Source organism: Aptenodytes patagonicus, chromosome 2 (assembly GCF_965638725.1).
Source record: "Aptenodytes patagonicus chromosome 2, bAptPat1.pri.cur, whole genome shotgun sequence".
In the NCBI taxonomy this organism is placed as follows: Eukaryota; Metazoa; Chordata; class Aves; order Sphenisciformes; family Spheniscidae; genus Aptenodytes; species Aptenodytes patagonicus.
In genome coordinates this window covers 75,850,935-75,877,425 of record NC_134950.1, presented here as the reverse complement: position 1 = coordinate 75,877,425, position 26,491 = coordinate 75,850,935, and the positions used below count along the sequence as shown (strand labels likewise).

The window sequence follows — 26,491 nt, the reverse complement described above, 5'->3', positions numbered from 1 at the left end:
TGGGAGTAATGAAGCCCATGATTTGTTTTCTGCCTGTGGGGGTATTTACTGGTAGTCAAATGCTAAGCAAGAGAGGGACTCTGACTCAAGCAGAGATGTGTGTGAAGCACTACTGCAGCAGAAAAAACAACGGGAATTTGGATGTCCTTGTAGGTAAGACGGGTCTGTGAGAGTTACTGCTCCCAAAACTGTTTATTGTGCATTTTCAGGCCAGACACGTCAGATACCGCTTTTAAAGCACTTTTAAATACTTTTAAAGGCATGCACTTGCTCCCAAACCTAAGTCGTTATTGCTGAAGTTTGGTTTAGAGGTCACTTTTAAACATGAGTCTTTAGGCACATTTTTTCCTCCTTCGTTTTTCTATGTTGCAATTGTCACACACGTCAATGGAACCAATAATGCTATCCTACCTCTTTAGAGCATTTTCCTCATTAAATTAAGGTTGCATAGAACTGCAAAGTTTTAATACAAAAATCCTTGTACATAAGTTACAGTAAGGCCAAAAGTTTTACTTCCCAGGCCCAGAGCTCCTTTGATCATCCTCACTCATCAGTCTTCTGCAATCTCAGCATCATTTTTTCCTACTATGAGAAGTTACTCTGAGTAAAACTTGTCTGACAGATGGTGAAACTGCCACCCATTGAATTTACCGTATTTCAAACTCAGGACTTCAAAGTACTCTGAGTTTCATTTTGTGTGAGGTAACACACTTCTATTTTTCTGTACAGTAAGACATAATCTTTCAAAAATATTAAAAAAACAGAACTTGAAAGAGGCTTAATTTTTCATACCTCTCTCAGTCACCATACAAAAAAAAGGAGGCCTTTGTAACCATCACCCATTTAAACATTGCTCACAATTACAGCTGTCAAATATTTTTCTCTGACAGAACCCACAACCACCAGAAAATGCAACAAAATCAAAAACGTCCAAGTTCTAATATTTAAACTAAGCATAAAGCATTTGAGGACTACAAAAAACCTTATTTTAGATCTTATACAGCTCTAAATATTGGGCACTACAATAATGCTTTTACTAATAGAAAATTACCACATACTACTCTACTGCAAGGTTACTTTGATCAACTTCTAAACTGCCAGTGCAAGAAGAAACCATAACAAAAGACTGGAGGACCTATTCTCTTTACGACTTAGACTGGATACTCAAAATCCTCAGACATTTTTGTAAGTTTCTGCCTATGAGAAAAAGGTAACGGTTTAGAAAGAATTTAGGGACCCTCATCTTGCAGAATACAGAGATCCCATTAGCTTTGAAAATGCACACCTACACTCTTTTCCCATCTAAAACCACTTACAGACCTTTTAGTGTTAACCTAAAATAGAGACCATATATTTCATCATTTTAACCCATTTAATTCTTATTCGATTTAAAACAATGAATTACCCAGAATTATAAAGTAATTTTGAAATAATTTTAAACAAATTATTCCTGAACTCTCTCCAACATTTTTTAAGTAAAGAATTGCACTGGGCCAATGTACAATCACATGACATTTAAATATGTGACTTACAGCATAACCATTCACGCATTTGTGCATTTAACAGTACCTGAATTCTAGCCTTATACTTCATAAGAATAAATGTTCTATTGCATCATAATTCACACCCTGTGATGTCCATGGCAGACTGAGAGAATTTGAATTTAAATACACTAGAAGACTGGGCAAAGAATTTGCCCAGAACTGACAGCTGAATTGTAACCTTATGAAATGTGTAATGGGAACCATAATCTGGTCTTTTTCTAAGTTGTTCCTAGGACAGACAACATAGGGTAAACGGAGAGAGAAAATACAAGTGGCTAGGAGCAGCAGGTAAAGAAACAGAAGAAAGATTTATTTATAAGAAGTATGATAACGCAGGCACTGAAAAGCAAACACAATCCTACCCATTATACAGCTGAGACAGTAATACAACCAAGACACAAGAAATACCATATTTTCAACTTCTGTTCTGCATTACTGCTATATAAATGCAATACGCACCACACGTCCAGACACTGTGGTCTAACTATACTACTGTCTTCATAGAACATAGGTGTGTCCTACCCTTCCTATCCCCCTCACTTTTTGGAGTAAAGAAAGAACATCTTTTTCTTTAAACAAAATGCAGAGAAATAGTCTGACCAGTTTAACTGACATCCCGATAAATTAGGAAAGCATGAACCATCACAAAGCACAAGAACAGAAAAGCACAATACCAAGTGGGAAGGGAAAACTGAATAGGGATATTTATTACAATCTAATAGACCAAAGCTGTTCTTTATGTAACTGCTAATGAGCTTTGGAGCTCTTCTGTTGATAATCAGCAGAGTTGCTCATACACCTTGTTTATGCATACAGTGTAATAATCTACATCAGTTACTTTTGTATATGATGGCGGGTTATTGGCATCTGCAAATTCAGTCAGTTGTCTCAACCCATTTGATAATGCACAAGAGTGCATGTACCAATAACAATAAATTTCTTTATGGTACTAACACTAAAAAGCAATCTCATCAGAACTTGGAGCAGAGAGCAAGCACTGAAGATGCTCTATCCACAAGAGAGCTGGTAATTCATAAATCAATTACAGATAGGTATCTAGTTCTGAAAACTTCCCTATGGGGGGACGACCAAATGTCAATATTTTCTAGGATCAGTGCTTTCTGAAATTAAAGATACTAACACAGTTTTGAAAAACTTGGTCAGGAACAGAATTGCTCAGAAAGCACTGGAAAAATATTACAACAAAAATATTTTTTGTCATAAATCAGAAAACCAAAGCTTTACAGTTTGCAGTTGAAAGGTCAGTATGCCAATGAAAAAATGACCCACCCAGCCACCCTTCTTCCTTTGAATAAAGACACTGCACACAAATTTAAGACAAAACTCCATAGCAAATGTTTTAGGTATTTTTACAGTACTGTAATCTTGGAAATATCTAATAAGCATGAATAGCCTCATACACATACTTACTTTATCGCACATGAATTGGATGTCCCAAGCTAAAAAGAAACAAATACCAGCATCTGAGAAGTTTGAAAAAAAAAACCAAGCTATACATACCTTTATATAGGAGTATATTTTCACACTGAGCAAATGTTTATTGCACACATACAATCCTTCTCCTCAAATATTATAGTAGACGGTCTTCTTCATTCTTCTTATCATATACATGTCGTCTATCTGGACCTCTGTAAGGCTTTGACACGGTCCCCCACAACATCCTTCTCTCTAAACTGGAGAGGTATGGGTTTGATGGGTGGACATCCTCAGGTGGATGAGGAATTGGTTAGATGGTCGCATCCAGAGGGTAGTGGTCAACGGCTCAATGTCCAGGTGGAGATCAGTGACAAGTGGTGTCCCTCAGGGGTCCATATTGGGACCGGTACTCTTCAATATCTTCATCAGTGACCTAGACAGTGGGATCGAGTGCACCCCCAGCAAGTTTGCAGGTGACACCCAGCTGAGTGGTGCAGTCGACACACCTGAGGGACGGATGCCATCCAGAGGGACCTGGACAAGCTCGAGAAGTGGACCCATGTGAACCTCATGAGGTTCAACAAGGCCAAGTGCAAGGTCCTGCACCTGGGTCGGGACAACCCCCGGTATCAACACAGGCTGGGGGATGAAGGGATTGAGAGCAGCCCTGCCAAGAAGGACTTGGGGGGACTGGTGGATGAAAAGCTGGACATGAGCCAGCAATGTGCACCCCCAGCCCAGAAGGCCAATCATATCCTGGGCTGCATCCAAAGAAGCGTGGCCAGCAGGTCGAGGGAGGTGATTCTGCCCCTCTACTCTGCTCTGGGGAGACCCCACCTGGAGTACTGTGTCCAGCTCTGGAATCCTCAGCATAAGAAAGACACGGACCTGTTGGAGCAGGTCCAGAAGAGGGCCACGAAAATGATCAGAGGGATGGAACACCTCTCCTGTGAAGAAAGGCTGAGAGAGTTGGGGTTGTTGAGCCTGGAGAAGAGAAGGCTTCGGGGAGACCTTATTGCAGCCTTTCAGTACTTAAAGGGGGCTTATAAGAAAGATGGGGCAAACTTTTTAGCAGCGCCTGTTGTGACAGCACAAGGGGGAATGGCTTTAAACTAAAGGGGGGTAGATTTAGACTAGATAGAAGGAAGAATTTTTTTACACTGAGGGTGGTGAAGCACTGGCACAGGTTGCCCAGAGAGGTGGTGGATGCCCCATCCCTGGAGACATTCAAGGTCAGGTCGGACGGGGCTCTGAGCAACCTGATCTAGTTGAAGGTGCCCCTGCCCACGGCAGGGGGGTTGGACTAGGTGACCTTTAAAGGTCCCTTCCATCCCAAACTATTCTATGATTCTATGATATATGGAACTGATGGATCTTTTTGTGTGTGTCTAAATTTCTACCTAAAATCATAAAGAGTGTATAGGTTTTAATTTAACAACCTACTTTTTTAAAGCTTTCCTGTTCCTCTCCTGGTGTCCTACAGTCCAAAATGTATGCCATCTTCTCAATGCAATCTCATCAGAAACCATCGAGCCATGACTACAAACCGTTACTAATAGCATCAAGAGGCAGAATAAGCAGCGAGGTAGAGACAGACGGCAGGTAGCAGCAGACAGGAGGACAGTATCTAGCAACTCATGCTGAGCCCACCTTGACCCACTTGACTGCTCTGCTCTATGCACATAGAATCATAGAATCATTAAGGTTGGAAAAGACCTCTAAGATCATCGAGTCCAAGCATCAACCCAACACCACCAGGCCCACTAAACCATGTCCCTAAGCGCCTCATCTACTCGTCTTTTAAATACCTCCAGGGATAGGGACTCAACCACTTCCCTGGGCAGCCTGTGCCAATGTTTAACCACTCTTTCAGTAAATAAATTTTTCCTTACATCCAATCTAAACCTCCCCTGCCGCAACTTGAGGCCATTTCCTCTCGTCCTGTCACTAGTTACTTGGGAGAAGAGACCGACACCCACCTCGCTACAACCTCCTTTCAGGTAGTTGTAGAGAGCGATGAGGTCTCCCCTCAGCCTCCTTTTCTCCAGGCTAAACAACCCCAGTTCCCTCAGCCACTCCTCAGAAAACTTGTTCTCCAGACCCTTCACCAGCCTCCTTGCCCTTCTCTGGACACACTCCAGCACCTCAACGTCCTTCTTGTAGTGAGGGGCCCAAAACTGAACACAGTATTCGAGGTGCGGCCTCACCAGTGCCGAGTACAGGGGCACGATCACTTCCCTACTCCTGCTGGCCACACTATTTCTGATACAGGCCAGGATGCCATTGGCCTTCTTGGCCACCTGGGCACACTGCCGGCTCATGTTCAGCCGGCTGTCAACCAACACCCCCCGGTCCTTTTCCGACAGGCAGCTTTCCAGCCACTCTTCCCCAAGCCTGTAGCGCTGCATGGGGTTGGTGTGGCCGAAGTGCAGGACCCGGCACTTGGCCATGTTGAATCTCATACAGTTGGCCTCGGCCCATCGATCCAGCCTGTCCAGGTCCCTCTGCAGAGCCTTCCTACCCTCGAGCAGGTCAACACTCCCGCCCAACTTGGTGTCGTCTGCAAACTTTCTGAGGGTGTACTCGATCCCCTCGTCCAGATCATCGATAAAGATATTGAACAAGACTGGCCCCAGTACTGAGCCCTGGGGAACACCGCTCGTGACCGGCCGCCAACTGGATGTAACTCCGTTCACCACAACTCTCTGGGCCCGGCCGTCCAGCCAGTTTTTTTGTCCTTACTCACCAAGAATCAAGAATTCTATCATTTCATGGTCGCTAAGCCCAAGACGGCCTCCGACCACCACATCTCCCACCAGTTCTTCTCTGTTTGGAAACAGCAGGTCGAGCGAGGCACCTCCCCTGGTAGGCTCACTTACCAGCTGTGTCAGGAAGTTGCCTTCCACACACTCCAGGAACCTCCTAGACTGCTTCCTCTCTGCCGTGTTGTATTTCCAGCAGACATCCAGGAAGTTGACGTCCCCCACGAGAACAAGGGCTAGCGATTGAGAGACTTCTGCCAGCCGCTTGTTAGAATGCTTCATCTGCCTCTTCATCCTGGTTGGGTGGTCTATAACAGACTCCCAGCAGGATATCTGCCTTGTTGGCCTTCCCCCTCATCCTTACCCATAAACACTCGACCGTACCATCATCATAATCATTGAGCTCTAGACATTTGAAACACTCCCTAACATACAGAGCCACCCCACCGCCTCTCCTTCCTCGCCTGTCCCTTCTGAAGAGTTTATAGCCATCCATTGCAGCACTCCAATCGTGAGAGTCACCCCACCATGTTTCTGTGATGGCGACTAAGTCGTATCTCTCCCGCTGCACAATGGCTTCCAGCTCCTCCTGCTTGCCGCCCATGCTGTGTGCATTGGTGTAGATGCACTTGAGCTGGGCTACTGATTTCGCCCCCAGCATTGGCATGCTACCCCTAGGCTCATCTCTAGTGAGCCTGGTTTTATCCCCTTCCCCCTTCGAACCTAGTTTAAAGCCCTCTCATTGAGCCCCGCCAATTCATGAGCGAGAATCCTTTTTCCCCTGTGAGACGACTGAACTCCATCTGTCGCCAGCAGGCCCAGTGCCGTGTAAACCTCCCCAAATGATGCATTGCAATGTCTGCACTCAGCAGCTGTACCACCAGGAAAAAAGCAGTTGATCTAAAGTATTTCTCTGCTCTCCTTAACATACACAATAAGAAGGAACACACTTGCAATGCACAAGCAAATGCAGGCAGAGTTTGGCCTATACAATTACCAAAACCAGAAACGCCCCCACACACCATGCTTCTTTATTCCTGTCATCTGTCCCTTGTGCAGTCTGTCAAACTGAAAGAAGGCCATGCTCCTTTCTTAAAAAGCTCGGATTATGGTGAGTAGTGTCCTAAATTGCTTTATGTAGGACTATGCAAATGCACATCTGGAGCTGTACATGTCAGAGGCCTAGTCCAGTACTCATTTAAGAAGAAATGTAAGAAACAAAGTTCAAGAGGTTTGGGACTGGGACTTAACTTATTATACAAGGCAATACAGTATGAAACATGGTGAGTGAAGCTCACAAGAATAAAATTCTATAAAACAGTTACTAAATAATGACATAAATCATACATTTTGATTCCTATTTTCTTAAAGAAAAAAACCTAGCCTTCTACGAGAAAGAAATTGTTCATGGAAATGTCAACACATCCATTTCCAACAGCAATAAAAATGCACATCCTTTAATTTAAAGTACTACTTCTTTTCTAAAACCCATCAACCTAGTTTTAAATGAATACAGGATCAACTGGGTCAGGAAATCTAAGGTAGTATAATGGGACTGCCGGTCACAACATTGAATAAATGCAGAGTCACAAAAGCACTTGTTAAAAGGATCATCTAGGCTTACAAGACTTATACAGACTGGGTTGGGCTCATTTGCTGTTACTAAAGTAGCCCAAAACATTCAGAATCAACAAGTTTTTGAAATAGTACAAATACAAAATTTATAAGAGGGTTGGGGGAAAAACATGAAAAGAAGGAGAATGTTATTCTTTGCATAACTTTGAAACTCCTGAGGGAATCAAAAGCAATGATTTATAAAAATAAAAGAATAAAGCTAAACCGTTGCCTAGTCCTTGGTAAGTACTGTAATTGTTTATTGCCATTGAATTGGTGCCTGCTAGAACAGTGATGGAACACACTTGAATTAACCATGGTTTCCTCAAACAGAAATGAGATGTTGGGACGTTCCTGCAATTCTAATGCACACTCTGCATTCATCATGCAAATCTTACTCTCTGAGAGTACAAAGCACATGAAATATTTGAAGGGAGTTTTAAAGGCACAGAATTCTGAATCATACAAGTTTTGATGTCAGTATTTTGAATAAATCTTCCAAGTCCCTAAAAATTAATCAGTTGAATTACTTTTTACTTAAATGAGATGCATACTAGTTTCATTCAGTCATATCTCATCACACTTTCTAAAAAAAGATGCAGTGGGTCTTAACAAAAAAAGTTAGAACTTCCACTTCTAACACATTCAACAGATGGTTTTTAGACAACTTTTTTTTTGTAACTACTCTGAGTATTTGATATAATTGGACTAAATCATAAAGCATTGAGTTTACCTTTGTCTTCAAACAGTTTCTTCAGAGCTACCAAGGAAAATCCCCCCTCTTTATTTCTCTGTGAAAGCATGAGCATGGAAGACAAAAGTTTTTGAGTTCCCTTCCAAAAACAGGACATGACTGTACCTGATTAATGGCATAGGGCAAGTCATTTAATTTTTAAGACTTTTCCAATGGTTAACAGGCAGGTGGCATGACTCCAGAAGACAGCCTGAAGAGAGACAGTTACACAGAATGGTACCTCCTTGCTAAGACCTTGCACAATAGGTCTTTAGTTTCTACTTTGTAGATTACTTCCCTAGGACTCCTCTGCCCAGCACACTGGGTTACAGACAAGGCTTAAATTACCTCTCCTCCATTTTCCCCATACAAATGGCATCCTTATTATGGGATGGGTTACAAGACCAAATAATCTGTTTCTTCCTGTTCCTGAAGAGGAAGAGCAGGGTACCCATACCAAAAAATATCAGAGACTACATCTGTATTTACTTAAACCTATTAAACCTGTCTCATTCCAAGATCCTATTTTCACTTCAGTGCAACTCCACTGGCAGTATTTGCTGTAGTTTGAATGTTTGGGAGAACCATCAGGAAAAAAACAGCTTCTTTTAAAAATCCAATTACTTAAATATAAAAATTCCAACAGTCATTTTATTTCAAAACTCTAATTGTCTATCTGTGGGACAAAGATTAGAAGTTTGTGAAAGACAGCATCCACCTTATGCTAAGCATGTGCCATCTAATGACAGCTGTCTGCCTCCACATAATAAACCACAGAAAAACTGTATTTTGCATATACCGAGTGCAGGCTTCTTTCCTGAAGACGTCGTTTTTAGGGTTTGGAAGCTGCCTTCTCCAAAGAACACATAACAAGTAGCTCACCCTATGGCTAAGGCCAGCAATTTTGCCCTGCAACTTAAGACCATGAGTTGTTTTAGAGACAGGCAAAGGACCAGGGAAATGATTAATCAGTGCTGCTGCCACCCCTCCTCTACTGATCTCCTTTAACACATGGGGAAACAACCTGCCCCAGCAGGGAGGAGGGCAGGGGGGGCAAGAAGGCAAACGGAGACGCATGTGTAAGAGACTAGAACTGGCAGAGCAGTGACACTGGGAAAAGGAGATAGTGAACAGGAAAAGAACAGGGCTACAGAGGCTTAGGGAGGGATAAGCAGGTGACAGAACATACCAGCTCAGGAGGGGCTTTCTCTGACACCAGCATTGACCCTCTGTTGAGCAGCAACAGATGTTACAAGATGGCTTCTGACTGAAACCACATACATCCCGGTATAGATTGAACTACACTTGCTTCTAATAAAAATATATGTGTAGTCACAGAATGCATGCAATCAAGAATGCAAGTCTATTTCTTTCTATCCTATCTTTAAATCAGAGCCCACTGCAAATAGAAAACCTCTTTTGCTGCTCGCATACCTTCTTCTCTCCAGACAGAAGCTTTCCTATGCAGCTTTGCGGGACAAACAAAATGAAAAATAAAATGCCTTTTCAGGTGATCAAACTTGTTTGCCTGCTGTTCTCTGCAAGGCCTTACAGCGGCCACTGCCACACCAGCAACCTTTGGCAGCAATGGGAAGGGAAATGAATTCAGACAGTGTGGAAGGCTGCTTGTGCTTTTTTAATTCCTTCACTAAGAAAGGCTGGGACACCCTAGATCAATGGACCTCAGAAAACAGAATCTATGGAGGAAAACTTGAAGCCAAATGTAGGTACTGGAAAGCACTCACTGTGGCTTGGAGACTGACTGATTGGTTTCCACTTTCCATGCCTACAACGCAAATAAATTGCAACAAAAATAAATTCACAAGACGACCAATTTCCATTTCTGTTGATTGTTCTACAGATTCTATTCTCAAGCTGTAGACTGGCATGCATGGGTGATGATGGAAAATAAGGAAAATAAATAGAAACAATACTTCTTGAACAGGTCCTAACACAAAATCGGAGAAGACATATGGTGTATACCTATCCTCTGCGAATACACAGTATATTTTCATAACATCTTAGAGAGTTGGTCCTACACTGCCTTATATTTTCTTCCAGTTTCTCAATGCGTTGTTGAAACTAAAGTGTACTCTCCAGCACAAGGAGTTGGTGAAATTAGGGGCATCAGAAAGAATGCAGGAGAGACTAACCCACTGTATAGCTTTTCATTGAGTAAAATATAAAGTATGGATCATTCGTTTCCAAGTAATAAAAGGTGTTGCATATTCAAAAATTAAAAAAAAACCAATCCTTTTCTACACCCTTTTGTTCTCTCAACTTTTTGTTGACATATAAAGCGCTTTGAGTTTCTTAGCACAAAAAAAACCTTAAGTCTGTAATAACTTCTGAAGTATAAATGATTTTGCTTTGTTACTATATAGGTTTCACTTTTCATGTCAGATTCTCAACTTTGTTTCATTGATATTTTCAAAACCCAAAAGGATTGCATCCATTGCTTTCCACTGAGAAGTCTTCCGATTGTTACAATGTCAGCTTTAGTAAACCACAAACTCACAGGTTTTCCCTTTCCATGATGAAAGGATGCTGAAGCCCTGGGGGGGGAGAGAGACAGACGGGGGACACAAACCACTCTCAACTTTTCCATAGTTACACACACACACAAAAAAAGCTAAATATCATCACAAGTTTTTCAGTAAAACAAATGATGCATATTTTTAAAGCTAGGCTGTCAGTTTGGAATTGTATCTTCATGGTTTTTCCTGGATAAAAGTGTAAGCCTCCAGTAGTTTTCCATTTTTCTTGTTCATTGTAGCATGGGAAATTTTGTTTGTTTGTTTTTCAGTTTACTCTATATATTCCTCTCTACCCTCAGCCTTATCACTCCCCCGTCTTATTTCTCTGCCACTTTTCCTCCTGGCCTCTATGCAAAAGCAGCAGCTTTTTCCTCCTGTAGTGGATCTTGTTGTTCAGAGATAAGCATGTGTGTCTATAAGACAAGAAAAATAAATGTTTTAGTGGATGAGTTCCATAATCTGCCAAATGGCCCTTGAAAGTTAATGAGGAGTCTTCAGGCTGGTTCATTCTCCTTAAATGTAAAATCACCTATAGAATTTTTATACCTGTTCAAAAATAAATTTGATTTTATGACCTGCATTCTTTTCAGCTCCTTGAATTAAGCTTACAGAAAATTTCATTGTTTCTTTTCCACTGTGGCAAATTGCCACTTTAGCCTTATAAAAATCAGTTTTTATCTTTATTGCAGTAAACTACTGTAAGTTATTTCCTTTACATTCTGATGTACCACAGTAATGAGAGAAAGCATGAGTGCGTGTGTATCTTCCTTTGGATCAGAAGAAATGTGAGCACTGTTCCAAATAATCACAGCTGACTTATTCTCATTCACAGGCTCTTCTTTTTCATTAATTAAACATGCTCCACTATGTCTGTACAGACTGACAATGAGCCGGTTGCCCAGGCCTGTGTCCAGACAGTTTTTAAATGTCTCCAAGGATGGAGACTCCACAACCTCCCTGGGCAACCTCTGCCAGTGCTCAGTCACCCTCACAGTGAAAAAGTGTTTCCTGTTGTTCAGAGGGAACCTCCTGTGTTTCAGTTTGTGCCCATTGCCTCTGGTCCTGTCACTGGGCACCACTGAAAAGAGCCTGGCTCCATCCTCTTCGCATCCTCCCTTCAGGTATTTATTAATAAAATTCCTCCTGAGCCTTCTCTTCTCCAGGCTGAACAGTCCCAGCCCTCTCAGCCTTTCCTCATATGTGAGATGCTCCAGTCCCTTAATCATAGAATCATAGGATAGTTTGCGTTGGAAGGAACCTTTAAAGGTCACCTAGTCCAACCCCCCTGCCGTGGGCAGGGGCACCTTCAACTAGATCAGGTTGCTCAGAGCCCCGTCCAGCCTGACCTGGAACGTTTCCAGGGATGGGGCATCCACCACCTCTCTGGGCAACCTGTGCCAGTGCTTCACCACCCTCAGCGTAAAAAATTTCTTCCTTAGATCTAGTCTAAATCTACACCCCTTTACTTTAAAGCCATTCCCCCTTGTCCTGTCGCAACAGGCCCTGCTAAAAAGTTTGCTGCCATCTTTCTTATAAGCCCCCTTTAAGTACTGAAAGGCTGCAAATAAGGTCTCCCTGAAGCCTTCTCTTCTCTAGGCTGAACAACCCCAACTCTCTCAGCTCATGGCCCTCCACTGGACTCTCTCCAGTATGTCTGGGGGAGCCCAGAACTGGACCCAGCATTCCAGATGTGGCCTCACCAGTGCTGAGCAGAGGGGAAGGATCACCTCCCTTGACTTGCTGGCAACACTCCTGCTCATGCAGCCCAGGATACAATTCGCCCTGCAAGGGCACGTTGCTGGCTCACATCCAAGTTGGTGTCCAGCAGGACCCCAAGGTCCTTTTCTGCAAAGCTGTTTTCCAGCCACTCAGCCCCAGCATATACTGGTGTTTGGGGCTGTTCCTCCCCAAGTGCAGCACTACCCAGAGCAGTAACCTAGTAGTGATACAGGTTGGAAAAAATTACCATCTTCTATAAATAAATACAAATATTTATTTGCGTGTGTGTATACATGTACATAACATTTATTACTAACTTTATTTATTTTAAATATATGTAATGTGTACATATAAATGTTGTATACATCAAATAACTTATATTTCTTACAGATGCAAGAACTTATGCCTGCACATAAAGATATGTGTAAAAGACAGTGGAAGAATAGAAGCATCTCCTCCCAAGGAAATTTTTAATTTTTAATTCCTTACCTTTAATGAACAAAGAGAAATGAACTCCAGAAATATTTTTAACGGAGGCCAAGAAAAAACTCCATTTCATGAAGGTACGATTGACAGTACACAGAGGCAGCTGAACTCCACTTGACGCAACGGTACCTCGCTTTCACTTTGGTGGCAGGCAGAGCTTAGCAGCAGACTCCCAGAAGCCTTTCCACCAGCACGTCACAGTTTTATCAGGAGTTCAGTTAAAAATAAAGGAATCACATTAATATTTTTTACACAGCATGCAACATACACTTCACATGACCACTGACATAAGCATCCCCTCAGTATCTTGGGTGAGGCTAGCCTGTATTTTTGTTCTGTATTTATCATTCATGTAGCAAGATGATATAATTTGCCTGAGGCTAGACCAGAGTTAAACTCAGACTCTGGCATTCCTATTTCTTTGGCCAGTTTCCAAATCACATCCTCAGGCAGCAAACGTGAAATCGAACTATAAGGATGCATTTTGCTCATCATAAGGCTGCCTCTTCCCCCCCCCCCCCCCCCCCCGGCTTTTGTTTCCTCACTACTCTTGCAAAATATCACAAGAATACAAGAATGCCCTTCCTGGGTCATCACACAAAGCCATCTAGTCCCATGCCCCATCCCAGCAACAGCTAGGACCAAAAACTGCAAGAAAAGCATAGGAAGGCAAGTATAGAGCACACAGTGATACATATTCCTGCACATACTCTCTCAGCTTCCACCAACACGGCTCTCATAAACCAGAGGTGACTTCTTGGGGTTAACGTCTTCTTTTTGTATTTGCGTACCTTTACTACTCTCCCTTTGCATCTTTTACATACTCCATTTCTTTCTCCTCTTTTCATTCTTTCCTTACTGTTCCCCCCCCTATTATCATCTTACTCCTCCTTTCCTAGATCACTAAAAGTGAAACATCTGCAGCAGCTTCACTCCTGCCTCCTTTACTACATCTCTCTTCAGACAAAGCCCTTTTTTCTACTTCACGCAGCCCACTGTGTCCCATGTTCTACAATCAAGGGGAGCAAAAGCATCAGCACTTTTCCCCCATTTACTTAAAAGGAACTCTCATTTTATGCCAGCTGTCATGCCTCTTGACAGGCTATATTGGGATGGGACAGGTGATGTCCACTATTTGTTTGGAAATGTGAATGTGTGAAAGTTTTAATATACTTCAGAGCCATTTCAACATCGCTAGTTCAGCCACATGGATTCCCTTCCCGTATTTCTTAACTTCATCTCTTCAGTAAAACAGACAGCAGCATGTCCAATCCAATCACTTTTCTGACAAAAAAAAAAGAGTGGGGCAAAAAGACATTTCTAAATTTTTAAAAAGCATTTGCCTCCCCTTTTCCTAATAGCCCTGTTCTAGCAATAATTTCTCAAGTTTTCCTTGGTATTTAGCTCAAAATTTTCCTCACGCTCAGATTAAATATGCCATTTTTAACAAAGAAACACAAAATTTACTAGCATAAAATATTTAAAATCCATTTTTTAATGAAAGGGCAGTTGCAGCTTTAACAAGGACTACTGCCTTTCCATTATGTTTTCCTTTCTTTTATAATTTAAATGCTGACGGAAAGGAATTTCATTCCTAGCAGAACACTACCTACCCCAAAAGTTTCTGTCATGCTCAAACATCCACAAATACGTGGATCCCAAAACGTGTGACTGTGAATTTCAGTAACAAGGCAAAATTACCCATTTAAACAAAAGTATTTCATTCTGCTCCATTACACAGACACACCATGTTATTATGCATGAAATGTTTGGCTGATTATCACGTATTGTAAAAGGAAGAGACTACCATATGGTTACAATCCATACAAAAGCGCACAGCAAACCCCCAGTATTTACATATGGATTTGTCCAATACACTGTATGGGTGCTATCTTACCTCATTCAAAGGAGCATTACTGCAAAAGATGACTCATTTTTGCATCAAATGAGGTAATAAGCTTGTAAATGGTTGTTTTTCAAAAGCTAGAATCCGCTCAAACTTATGTATGCATGACTTATTCTTTCACCACCAAATTATGACAGTATTTGTATGTAAAGTACAGCTATAATCATTAGAGTGTAATAGTCTAATGTGGAAAAGCTTTTAGGAACAAAGTATTATTTAGACTTAGCCAGCGATATGTGTCATTTTTGCATTTAAAAAAACCCACAAAGTTATTCTAGGACTACTTCCTGGATGTTGCTGCAAATTCTATCTGTGCAGTTGAATGAATGATAGGAGGATTTACTACATACAAATAAATATGTTTTGTACCTGAAGACTCTTACTCACATCATCCAACTGAAGACCCTACAACTGGAGAACGTTTTATTCCCCTTAAACTGAACATAAACCCGCTGTAAATCATGGGTTAAGATCTACATTCCTTGCTTAATTAAATGTAAGGTCAAATCTAGGTCTTTGACCAACCAGTAAAAAAGGCTGTAGCACAGACTCAGAGTAGGATGTATTTTGCAGAGAAAGCTCTAACCCAAAATTTACCAGACAAATCTTCAGAGGAAACTCTCAGCTTTCACTGACTTCATTGGGTGTTGAAGGTTTTCATTCATTTTGGCAGTGAAGTGTTTTGTGAGATTTATCATCTCACGTGGTTAGCCCTCTGTTAAGTCTAGCTGTCCTGGTTTTGGCTGGGATAGAGTTAATTCTCTTCCTAGTAGCTGGTACAGTTCTGTGCTTTGGATTTAGGGTGAGAACAATGTTGATAACACACCGGTGTTTTAGTTGTTGCTAAGCAGTGCTCACACTAGTCAAGGACTTTTCAGCTTCCCATGCTCTACCGACTGAGAAGGCTGGAGGTGCACAAGGAGCTGGGAGGGGGCACAGCCAGGACAGCTGACCCAAACTGGCCCAAGGGAAATTCCGTATCATGTGATGTCATGCTCAGTGTATAAACTGGGGGGAGTTGGCTGTGGGGCAGTGACTGCTGCTCGGGAACTGGCTGGGCATCGGTGGGTGGGTGGTGAGCAATTGCATTGCACAACACTTGCTTTGTCTACTTTGTTATCATTATTATTATTATTATTATTATTATTATTTTCCCTTCCTTTTCTGTCCTATTAAACTGTCTTTATCTCAATCCACAAATTTTACTTTTTTTTTTTTCCCCGATTCTCTCCCCCATCCCAGTGGGCGGAGGGGGCAGTGAGCGAAGGGCTATGTGGTGTTTAGCGGCCTCCCGGCTTAAACACTAGCACTCTTTTATATTATGAAAAAAAGCCTGAAAACAACCACCAAAAGTCCGAATTCACATTTTTTGTACCCAAACAATCTAAAATGACATACAATAGATGATAATATACTGCCAAAGATTTCAAAAAGTAATGATGTCTCACACAGAAGTCCTTAAATACGCCTCTCAAATCAGCTGTGATTCTCTCAAAATTCAGAATGAAACACAACTTCATTATAAAAAAAATTTTTTAAAAATAAAGGAAAACCCCTTCTGAATATGGAATTTTCATCTCTATCAGAATGGCTGACATTTAATCACATACATTACACTGTTTTTTCAAATTGAACTAAGTATTCTTAGTTCTGGCTTGAACCCCATGGTGTCTATTCTCTCATTTATGGAGGGCCAACAAATGCCATGACTTTTTTTTTTTGATGAAGATGAAAATTATTAGCCATCTGCTTCAGCTATGCGATTTTGTGTAGAAAGAATACAAAATACATTACTCCCAGACTATTCCCATTATATCCAGTTAATTATACCAGGCGTTGCTCTCCAGGTTTTAAAAAACTCAGTATGTCTGCACTTGATTATTTCCATAATTAAATCTCCTCAGAACCTTACTTCAAAAGGACAAAAAGAGCTGGGAAAGACCAAAGAACAGAAGTCACAAGCAAGATTTTTGCCCCTTCAGTCCTTTCAGCCACATAAGCATGACACCGATAACCTGCAGCGTGATGAGATACCATCGACTAGTTTAGTACTGCAGTCTCAGCGCGGGCAAAAAATCACCAGGAGCCGCTGGCAAAGGCAAGACACAACTGACCAGCTCTTCCCCTCAAAGCAGCGGCATCCACATTCTTCCTCCCAGTGCCACAACCACTGACTGTCAGTCCAATTCCCAAACCAGTCTGCTCTGCAATGCCAGAAGGAAATCCCAACCTCCTCCACCTGCACAGAAGCCAAAGGAAATTTGCTCTGGTCCTTGTCTCCCCAGCGTTCATGGCCTCACACTTTTTTCCTACACTCCAGTGCCTCCACGAAGGTCCTGCCTCTGTCAGTGCCTTACACCATCTGCCTCGGGACAGCAGCACTGTTCCATCTAAATGTAAACGAGCTTCCGCAGATCTGCTCTGCGGTGCCTGTACCACTGTTATCAGGCTGCTATCTCTGTTATGTCACAGAGATGTAATTCACAAATACAAGCAGAAAATGTTCATGTTGTCATGCTGTTGAATTTGTTCTTGACTCTTCAGTTAGGAGTTTTGTCATACTGAAATCTCTTCTTCTGTGTAGCCAAGCAAAAGGATGGACTTCAGCACGTTTGATACAAACCTGCTCTATAAGAATATTCAACTTAGCTAATTCCCTTATTTCTGCAGACACACCTATTAAACATGCACATTAATAACACTAATTAACTAATTACTGGACTTGTTTGGCTGGGGCATCAGACCAGCCCCATATACCAGAAAAGAGTCACTCAGAACTAGCAGCCATTGCCAACATCACTGCTATACAAATGGAAGGAAAAATCTGTCTGCAAGAAACCAAGACAAAGCTGAACTAAGCTGTATTAATATTTTGGTTCAGAGTATCAGTGTAAATTTGAAACAAATCCCCTGCTGTCCCCACTTACTGTGCATTGGTTCAGCACACTGGATGGATTGGGTGAGCACGAATTAGATTACCTCTGCAGGAAATCAAACTGGAAGCTCTGCTTCAGCAGTACACAAGCCACTATCTATTCCCTAATACTGAAACAAATACATCATGATCGCATACGTGATGAGGACGTTCAGTCCAGAAGACGAGATTAAACCTAGTCCAAACAAAAACCCCGAGTAGTGTATAACATAGATGTAGGGGCCTCAGCTTCAGTCTACTGATCCTGTCCTACTGTGCGGAATTACATGCTGACGTAGACATAGCCAAACCCTATGGCCAACAGCTCAGTGAGTCCGAGCATAGCAGATGCAATACAGCTGTCAAAGAGCAGCCATACAAAACCCAGCCAAAGATCTGTCTAGATCTGTGCTCAGTCTCTAGCAACGGTCAGTCAAAGATGCCTAGGAAAGAGTTTGGGAACAAAGAAAGCAAGCAGGCATTGCTGTTTCCTATGAATACTTTCCAATTTGCAGCTCAGTGAAACCTTGAGCCAGAAGCACTGTGTTTGTCGGCACAGGAAGAATTCTTGTAGATTCCTTCTTTTAGGGAAATTATCTATTTGTTTTTCATAAATCCTAAATATCCACAATAAGCAAGGGGTTGTAGAGGTTACTTACAAGCTATGTGTAAGTCAAAGAACCCCTACCGTTGGTTTGTTATGAACGTTACACCTGCATCATCTGACACTCCCTATCCTTTCTGTGGGAAGCTATTTTACCTCTCTATGACCTTTATGATTTTATTAACCTTTACTATATAGGTCCTTTAGTTTTCTTCAAGAAATAGATAGCTGGAATTTTTCAAAGCACTGAGCAACACCACAATAAAGAAAAAGGAAACATACAGAACTGTGAGATACATGACCTGACACAGATGCTGTCAGGTCCCAGACACCTCCTGGGTGTGAGAATGAGTTTTCTGCCATCAGTAAAAGCTGTTATACTGCCCTGTTTTGTATCACCAATGCAGTTTTTACTTCTTGGTTTCCCAGTCACAAGAGAGACTACAGCATTTCCCAGCTTCAGGTTGAATCCATTGTCATTCACAGGGCAATGTTAACCTGCCACACTGAGGTAACACTCCCAGCTCTATCTGCAGATAGCTTACTTTTTTTTTTTTGTCCTGCTATCAGTCCTAATGTGTCGACTTCATTAGGGCTCTCAACCAGAAAGCTCTGATTTAGGATGATTTTGAAGTGCGTTGCATTAGACAGAAGAACTAGGAAAGCAGGCAGAAGGAAGTGAACATAAAATTTATTTGCAGTTTACACACAGATTCAGTTAATACTTCTAAAATCTCTTCCTTACTTCGCCCGTTTTTCCACGTCCTAGGGATGGCTGTACATTGGCAAGAAATGTTGTTACTTTTATTATCTGATTCTCTCTCCAAATCATTAATAAAGATATTGAACATCAATGTTCTCACACCTATCTCAAGGGAACCCACATTGCATATTGTTGCTTTTGCTTTCCCTTTGGTGAGAGACATAAGCAGCCTACTCAGTTTAGATCCCTTTTTACCCATCCAACATGAGGCACTCTCGCTGCTTCTGCCTGCCAGGCTACAATTGTTATTAGTAGCTCCTCAACCATTTCTCAAGGTCTGGCAGTGACTGCAAGGCTTTGGAATGCTGTGTAGCCTGGGGGTCTGAAATTTCATCTGGGATGTATATGAGAATTCTGCTCTACACTCAAATTTGCACAGAAGAAGGTTCTCTCTTCACTAAAGTGGTATTTGAACACCGTTGTGGAATGTGTCCAAGTGAGCTTTCTCCCCCCCTCCCCCCCCAAAGTTGAAATTCATTTTTAAATTTCTTTGGTAAGGATCAGGACACTGGGAAAAGGGGAAGTCTCTCCAACACATACCAGGCTGGGAACTGGTATATTGTAAAAATAACAGCAATCAACTATGATTAGATCTGTATAAACATGAAAATCCTCAAAAGTTCTGAGGTTTGAGGGCTGTGAGGTTTTTTAAGGTTTTATTAGTTTCTGAGCAAGGAAGTATGCTTCCACAGAAATATCTCTCTACTGAAGATCAAATTGTTGAAGAAAAATTGTATTGGCATCTTATGTTTAAAATACCAAAAAGTCATCTCTGTACATAAAGAGAGCCAGCAACAGTAGCTGGAACTGATCCAATGTTTCCAAAGAAATAAAGTTTCTTCCTGGGTCTAAAGAAGCCTTTGTCATATTTTAGTTCTGAAAACTGCCATGTTAAGAATTTTAGATCCACTGACATTCTTCTGCTTCATCGGTTTCACCTTAATCTCTTCAAAAGTCAAAAAAGTTTTATCTCCTGAAAACTGTCTTCTCTCTCTACCTCCACGGCACTTCCAGGATTCAAATAAGCCATAAGAGGACTTTGTGAAGGCATACTGTGATTTATCTAACACTTACCTAGGTAGCTGCATGACCCTAACGCACTAATGCATCTCACTCTTACAGCCTCTGAGGGTAATAGCAAAGTGTTAACTCCACATGAGAGAGGAACTGAGAAACTAGGCACAAGGCAGGAGGTGGAAAGAACCCAGCCTTATTCCCACACCTCTAGTTAAGCTAATAGCCAAGTAAAATAAAATAACATACAATAAATATAAAATAAAATAAAATGTTTTAAAAAACAGTTAAGCCAATGGAAAAGAACAGAGACAGTTCAGTTCAATGTCTAAAGTCATCTTCAGGGAGAAAAATTAATGGGTGCAAAGGCACTCACTGCTCTTTTACAGCTGTGTGGTAAGACCCCTTTCTTGGGTAACAGGCTAAAACAAACCCTCTGAACACAAATAATTGTAAACCCATTGGGAAAAATTCATGGAAGGGAAAGTTAGGTCCTCAATGCAAGGTAGTCATGGAATAAATGCACGCAGACAGTGCTACCTTGCAGAAAAGCTGAACATAAATATTTACGTATTCTGATAAAGAACTCTTTCAAGTACTAAGCTCTGTGTCGAAGGTCAAAGTTCCTACACGAGGCAAGAGCGAGTTCTCACAACATCCAACAATTTACTTAATCTGATATAATTTGGTTATTTAGTTATTTATCATCTACAACCTAGCATTTAATCAACTTCTGTATTAAAAAGCTAGCTCAAAGGCTAAAAACCAATTCTGCCCTCAAAAGACAGCATGTAGAGAAAACAGTCTCCGAGAAAGCGCTGGGAGTGAAACCAACTTCAGAGATCCAGCCACTACAGTAGGTCTGATGCTTCTGGAAGATGATTTTTCTGCAACCAGTAATCCAGCCCAGATTAGCACTGGTACAGAGCCTGCTGCCCTGGAACTGAGCCAGCAGAAAAGGACAAGAGCCAAAGCCTCGCCTCTTCCTCACCTGCAACGGGAAATCTGACCAGCATATTGGGCATTATGAGAGCGGAGTCCCTGCTATTCATGCTGGCATTTAGCAAAGCTAGCCAGGAAATGTCTTGTGCTGTACTCACACACTGTGGATTTGTATAAATACAGATTACAGTCTGATTCTTATTGGCACGTATTTCACTCACTGTTATTACTAATTAAGTAAATTGTTGGACATTTCCTTCCTCGTTTTACCAAACATCACTGCAAATGTTCCTTTTTATTCTACTCGTAGCTAGAGACAGGCTGTATCTCTTGACCTGGGAACATTCAAGGGCTACCTGGCAATGCACTTTCAATTACCTTTTGTTCATAGCTTTAGTTCAGGCAGACAAAAAGAAGAACACCCCAGTATACTGTTTGGTGGGGAAGTAATAATGGATTCCCAAATGAAAACAGGGATTCAGAGACTTCGAATCTTAATGCCTTATACATTACTCACTACAAAATATATTGCTTCTGGAAATGTACTATTTGGAGCCATCTCCTTCCTAGTTTTAAACAACATAATAATCCTGCAAATAACTGTAAGGTTCTGTTACTACACAGAAACACACTTGTTAAGAGTACATGAACTAAAATTACCAAAATATTGCCCAAGTACAACCTCTATCTTTCCATAACGACCACTATGAAGGCTGGACCAGGCCTGTGAGGTGATAGAATTAAAAACAGACTTCCCTAGAAAATAAACTCCTTAGGGAGCATATTATCATTAACCCTTTATGTGAAAAATAAACCCCCACTGCCGCATCACCTAGCATCATCTTAATCATTCTGCATCATTCTTAAACACGTACAAATGCAGAGGTGAACCTGTCTAATCCAACACATACCACATTTCACTCTCAGGGTATTTCCAATTCAGCACACAAAATACTAGCTAGGCTAAGAAGATGTCCAAAAAAAAACATACATGGGAGAATGACATATTTCTTAGGAGTGAAAACAGACCCAGTGGCCAATTTGGAAACCTTACTCAAGCAAAACCTCCAGTGGCTTTCAGTGGTGTTTTGCTGCATAGAGACAAAATAGTCTGATCCTAATGCACGCTGAGCCCATCTGCTAAGGTGCTGAGCGCAGCCAATTACAGTCAGCTCACCTGCCAAAGCCACTCTCAGTTCTGATACAGAAAAGGTTGGCTCAGGTCATGTGCAAGCCTTCTTCCAGCCCAGCTGGGGAGTACTTGAACTCATTACTATACCACAGATACAACAAGTTGTTTCAGCATAGCAGCTTCACGTAATGCACAGCTCCACGTGGCAGTTGTATTTGCCCAGAAGATTAGCATTAATTCTTCACACCTTCATTTTGTGCTCAGTTATCACATCTTATTTGTAGGATTTAGTCTCTGGATTTATGTTATCGTGCTATAAGCTTTGAAATAACAATGATCTCATTACCACCTAAATTACATCATCAAATTCTCCTCCATACTCTTGTTGCCTTTACTGAGCTGTGATACATGTTCCAACTGCACTACTTACTGGGGGTTGGGTTTGTTGGTTGGTTTGTTTGGGTTTTTTCCCTTCCCAAAGTCACTGTTACTTTGGAAAAGCACGACATAAGATGCAAACAGGTTTGAATACAGTTTTAACAGTGCATGGCATAGAGCCTGTTCTAGTTAAACTGCTTAGATACGCGTGTTTGTGTAATGTCTCTTCAGGCAGTGCTAGGACTCTGACAGATGGCAAGTCTGACACCCATGGCTGTGAGTAAAAACTCAGCTGTGCCAAGAGGAGGGAAGGAGGAAGTGAGGGGAGAGTGAACTGAAATGCAACTTGTCAGCTCTGGAAGACAAGCGATATCTTCTCCCATCTCAAATTAATTGCTTCATTATTAGGAATCTCTGATGAATTGATTTAGAGCTCATACCCTAAAGTATCCATTCATATTTACATGGTTTGATGCACATTATTAAAGCTACCTGCTAGCTTTTAATAGTAGTGTTTTATTTTAATACAAACCATGAGAACCAGTTGTATAAGGAACAAAAAATACCTTTTATAAGTTGTACAGAAATGTTAATAGCCTAATTTTAATAATAAAACAGGAGTAATTTCTCTGTGTCCTCAGAGACCACAGCAATGCTCAGCGTACACAGGTCAACCTGTAAGCAATGTTGGAAGACAACTGTCCCTGCAAATAATTTTTTCCTCACTGTGCCACCAGACAGACTACATATTCCACAGCTGCAAATGCTCCCAGATGCCTGATGTTAATCTACCACATACCTCAGAGAGACTTTAACGAAATCAGTACCTTCCTCCTCAGTAGATGAACACCTTCAAAGCACTGCCATCATTTAATATATTTAAGTTGCTTGGTATCACAGATAACAGTACATTTAACTTCCTTAAGAAGGAAAAGTAGTCTTTTTTTTTGTTTGTTTAATGGCATTTGTCACACAGCAGAGAGCAGGGATTAGTGCAAATAGCAGCCATGGTACAATCCTAAGGGTTTAAAGAACATTTTTTACATTCAAATGCTTTACAGATCTGATCTAATAAAGTCCCCTGCATGGAAGAAAGGAAGCAGCATTATAGATACATAGAAAAAAATATCAAGAATTGTAAGGCAAACAGATTAAATGGTATCGCAGACACTAGATTAGGACTGTGAGTCAATACTACTGATTTCCAGTCCTGTGCTCTACTTTCAGTTGGTGGTTTGCAGAATCTGGGGGATGCTCTGTGAACAAATTCTGACCAATCCATGAAAGAAGACAAAGAAAAGCTGGTTAATTTATATTATTCAGCAATGTGGGCAGGTGATAACTCTAGAAGACGCCTCACCTTCCTTGAAAAAGGTAGACCACCACAGACTGAAACCACAAAGTTTGCTCTCATGTTTTGAAACCTAACAGTAGCTGTTTTCTATAACAAAAACCTGCAAGAAACATATGCTGATCTACACAATTAATTATCCTGTATCTTTAAAAAAAAGTTATGTGCTCAAACCTAGCAACCTACATGTTGTAATCACTGCTTACATGACAGTACAGTGTTTGCGGTGACGTTCTAAATTCACCATCATAGTGCAAAAACCCTGCCATAGAATTTACGGTAAGTAATTACCATTTATTAGTCAAATCTCAGGTTAGTTACATGAGCTGGAGACTAACTTACTGTCTGGGTTCATATTTTCCTACTCACTTTTTCTAAGTTGAGGATGATAAAACACACCAAATTTACTTTGAAATATTCTAGCTCATATAATTAACTCTCTGGCTAGATTAATATACAGTAGTCACTGGTATAAACCACAACAAAAGTGTACTTGAACTGTAATTGCCAAGTGTTACATTGTGGTCACCGAGTGCTAAGGTACAATTATTAAATTAAAATATTAGATGCTTATGTGTAGATGATATTACTACTTTCTGGAGAAGATGTTACTATATCTCTGTCATTAAACTTCATTTTTCCAGAAACACCCTTTTTCCAGAGAAAGAGTGTTCAGTCTTTTTTCCATCCTGGTTTCATTGTTGCCTATAAAAACAGCCAAACAGCAGTAACAAGAATTATTAGAACTGACCTGTAGATTTTTTTAAGACTGTATTGCAATTCATACATGATAAAAGATGGGAAGAAGGATATTTGCAGTGTTACTGGAAGAAGAGGTGGTCTAGAGCGAGGATTTATAGGGAACAGAAGAACGACTGCCTATGTGACAAGAACAAGCATCCAAGATTTCAGAAGGAAGCCAGTGACGGCTCAGTCATACATTCAACTGGTTGAAAACAGTCAATGCAGCAGGGGGCAAAACAGCTCCACATCCTTCCTTGTTTGTAAGGAATCAAAGCACTGTAATCTAGGGACAAATCAGTACAAGTTTTCAGGAAGTCTGCTTTCCCTCTTCATGGTGATAGCCATGGTGATACAGGCTCTGTCCACTTCTGCTTTCTGTTGTGATGCTCTGGTTGGACAAATGAAAGAAATAATAGCATGCAAGTACCCGAATTCCTCCTCTTGGTGAGCTGCTCACAACCTATAGAACAAATGCAGAATGCAAAGTAATATGCAGTAATTCTATCAGATACTACATGTCAAATCTCATATAGAGTAGTTATTATCATTCACGATTCAGCCAAAACCAGTCATGACTAGCGTAATCTGTAATCTCTGTAAAGTAAATCTTCAAAACAAGTCTAGTTTAATATAAAACCCCCTTCTCTCCTACAGCAAATCACAAGTTTGTATTTTCTTTTTATGCCACATAATTAACTTGAGACATCTAATTCTTCTAAAAATAGGTACAGCTACATGATTAATCAGTGCACATTAAGTACAAATAATCTCTTTATAAAGGAGTACTCTCTAATCTAGATATAATGAGTTACTAGTTACGACATAAAATTAATATAGCTTGAAACAATATACATTATCAGTTATACAGTATGACAATGTGCATTTAAATTTTTTTGACCCATTTTATGTGGGTGGGTTTCTTGTTTGTGCACATGTGGCTCCAATTTAGTTTCTTTTCCACAGCACAGTTACTTTTCACAGGTTTTTTTCATGCTTTTCTACTTATTTAGCTAATAGAACACATCTGTTTTGTAAGAATCAGAGTCCTGGAGTCTTGTCCGGAGCATGCTTGGTGGCATTGAGGCTAACTAGAAGGCATTAAATAAAACTTTTGCAGACCACGCCTTTCAGCCCGGACTACTGGATTTTGGAAAACTCCTGATCTACTCTATCATTACAGATGGAACATAGCTATAACAATGATTCTTTAAGAGCAATAAAATAACAGAGATTTACTGTTCACTGAGCGTCTTACTTCTCTTTGTGTTGGACCTTCCACCCTTTTATCCAGCTCATCTATTTCAACTATCAGTTGGGGAGGTAGGATGATTTCATTACTAATATTTTTGTATCACAACTATGCATGAAGAGCTAAAGACTTCTCTGGACCCCAGCTACTAACACAGCAAATATAAGTAGTAAGAACAATACTGTTCACATGCTTAAAAAGCCTCCACTGCTAAATAGCTGACTGCAGAGTTGGCTTCCATACATCTCCCTATACTGTATCCTACTGTATTGATTCTGGTTCTGTATATAAGAATACATTGCACATATAGTATGTGCCATGTGAGGAAATACACTAAGCTGGAGCCCAAGATTAACAGTTTTTTTACTTTATCTATTTCCCATGCCAAAAAGTTCAGGATCTTTTTCCAAAACCAATGTAACAGAAATACAGAATTCATAAAGCATCACTTTGGTCACCTACAGCATCACGTTGGTCACCTTCATCCCAGGATACGACTGCTTTTACAAATATTATGGATTCTGATTTTAAATACACAAGATACTTTTATGCTACTGCTTCCCATGGTTAATTCCTCAGCCCAGAAGAATGATTTGTTACTTAGACTGAACAGCCTTTTTAACTTGAATTATTTTAACAAGCAAGACATCTTCTCTTATGCT

The 26,491-nt window shown here is 40.8% G+C and overlaps 1 long non-coding RNA gene across 3 annotated transcripts in view; it reads right to left on the bottom strand.

Annotated features, from left to right (window-relative positions):
* Positions 1–23,050: 23,050 nt before the first annotated feature.
* Positions 23,051–26,491, bottom strand: part of LOC143156571 (uncharacterized) — a 58,022-nt gene continuing 54,581 nt past the window's right edge. For all 3 annotated transcript variants that reach the window (XR_012994650.1, XR_012994652.1, XR_012994651.1), the window contains one exon: positions 23,051–25,040. This is a non-coding gene — a long non-coding RNA (uncharacterized LOC143156571). The remainder of the gene's footprint in view (positions 25,041–26,491) is intronic.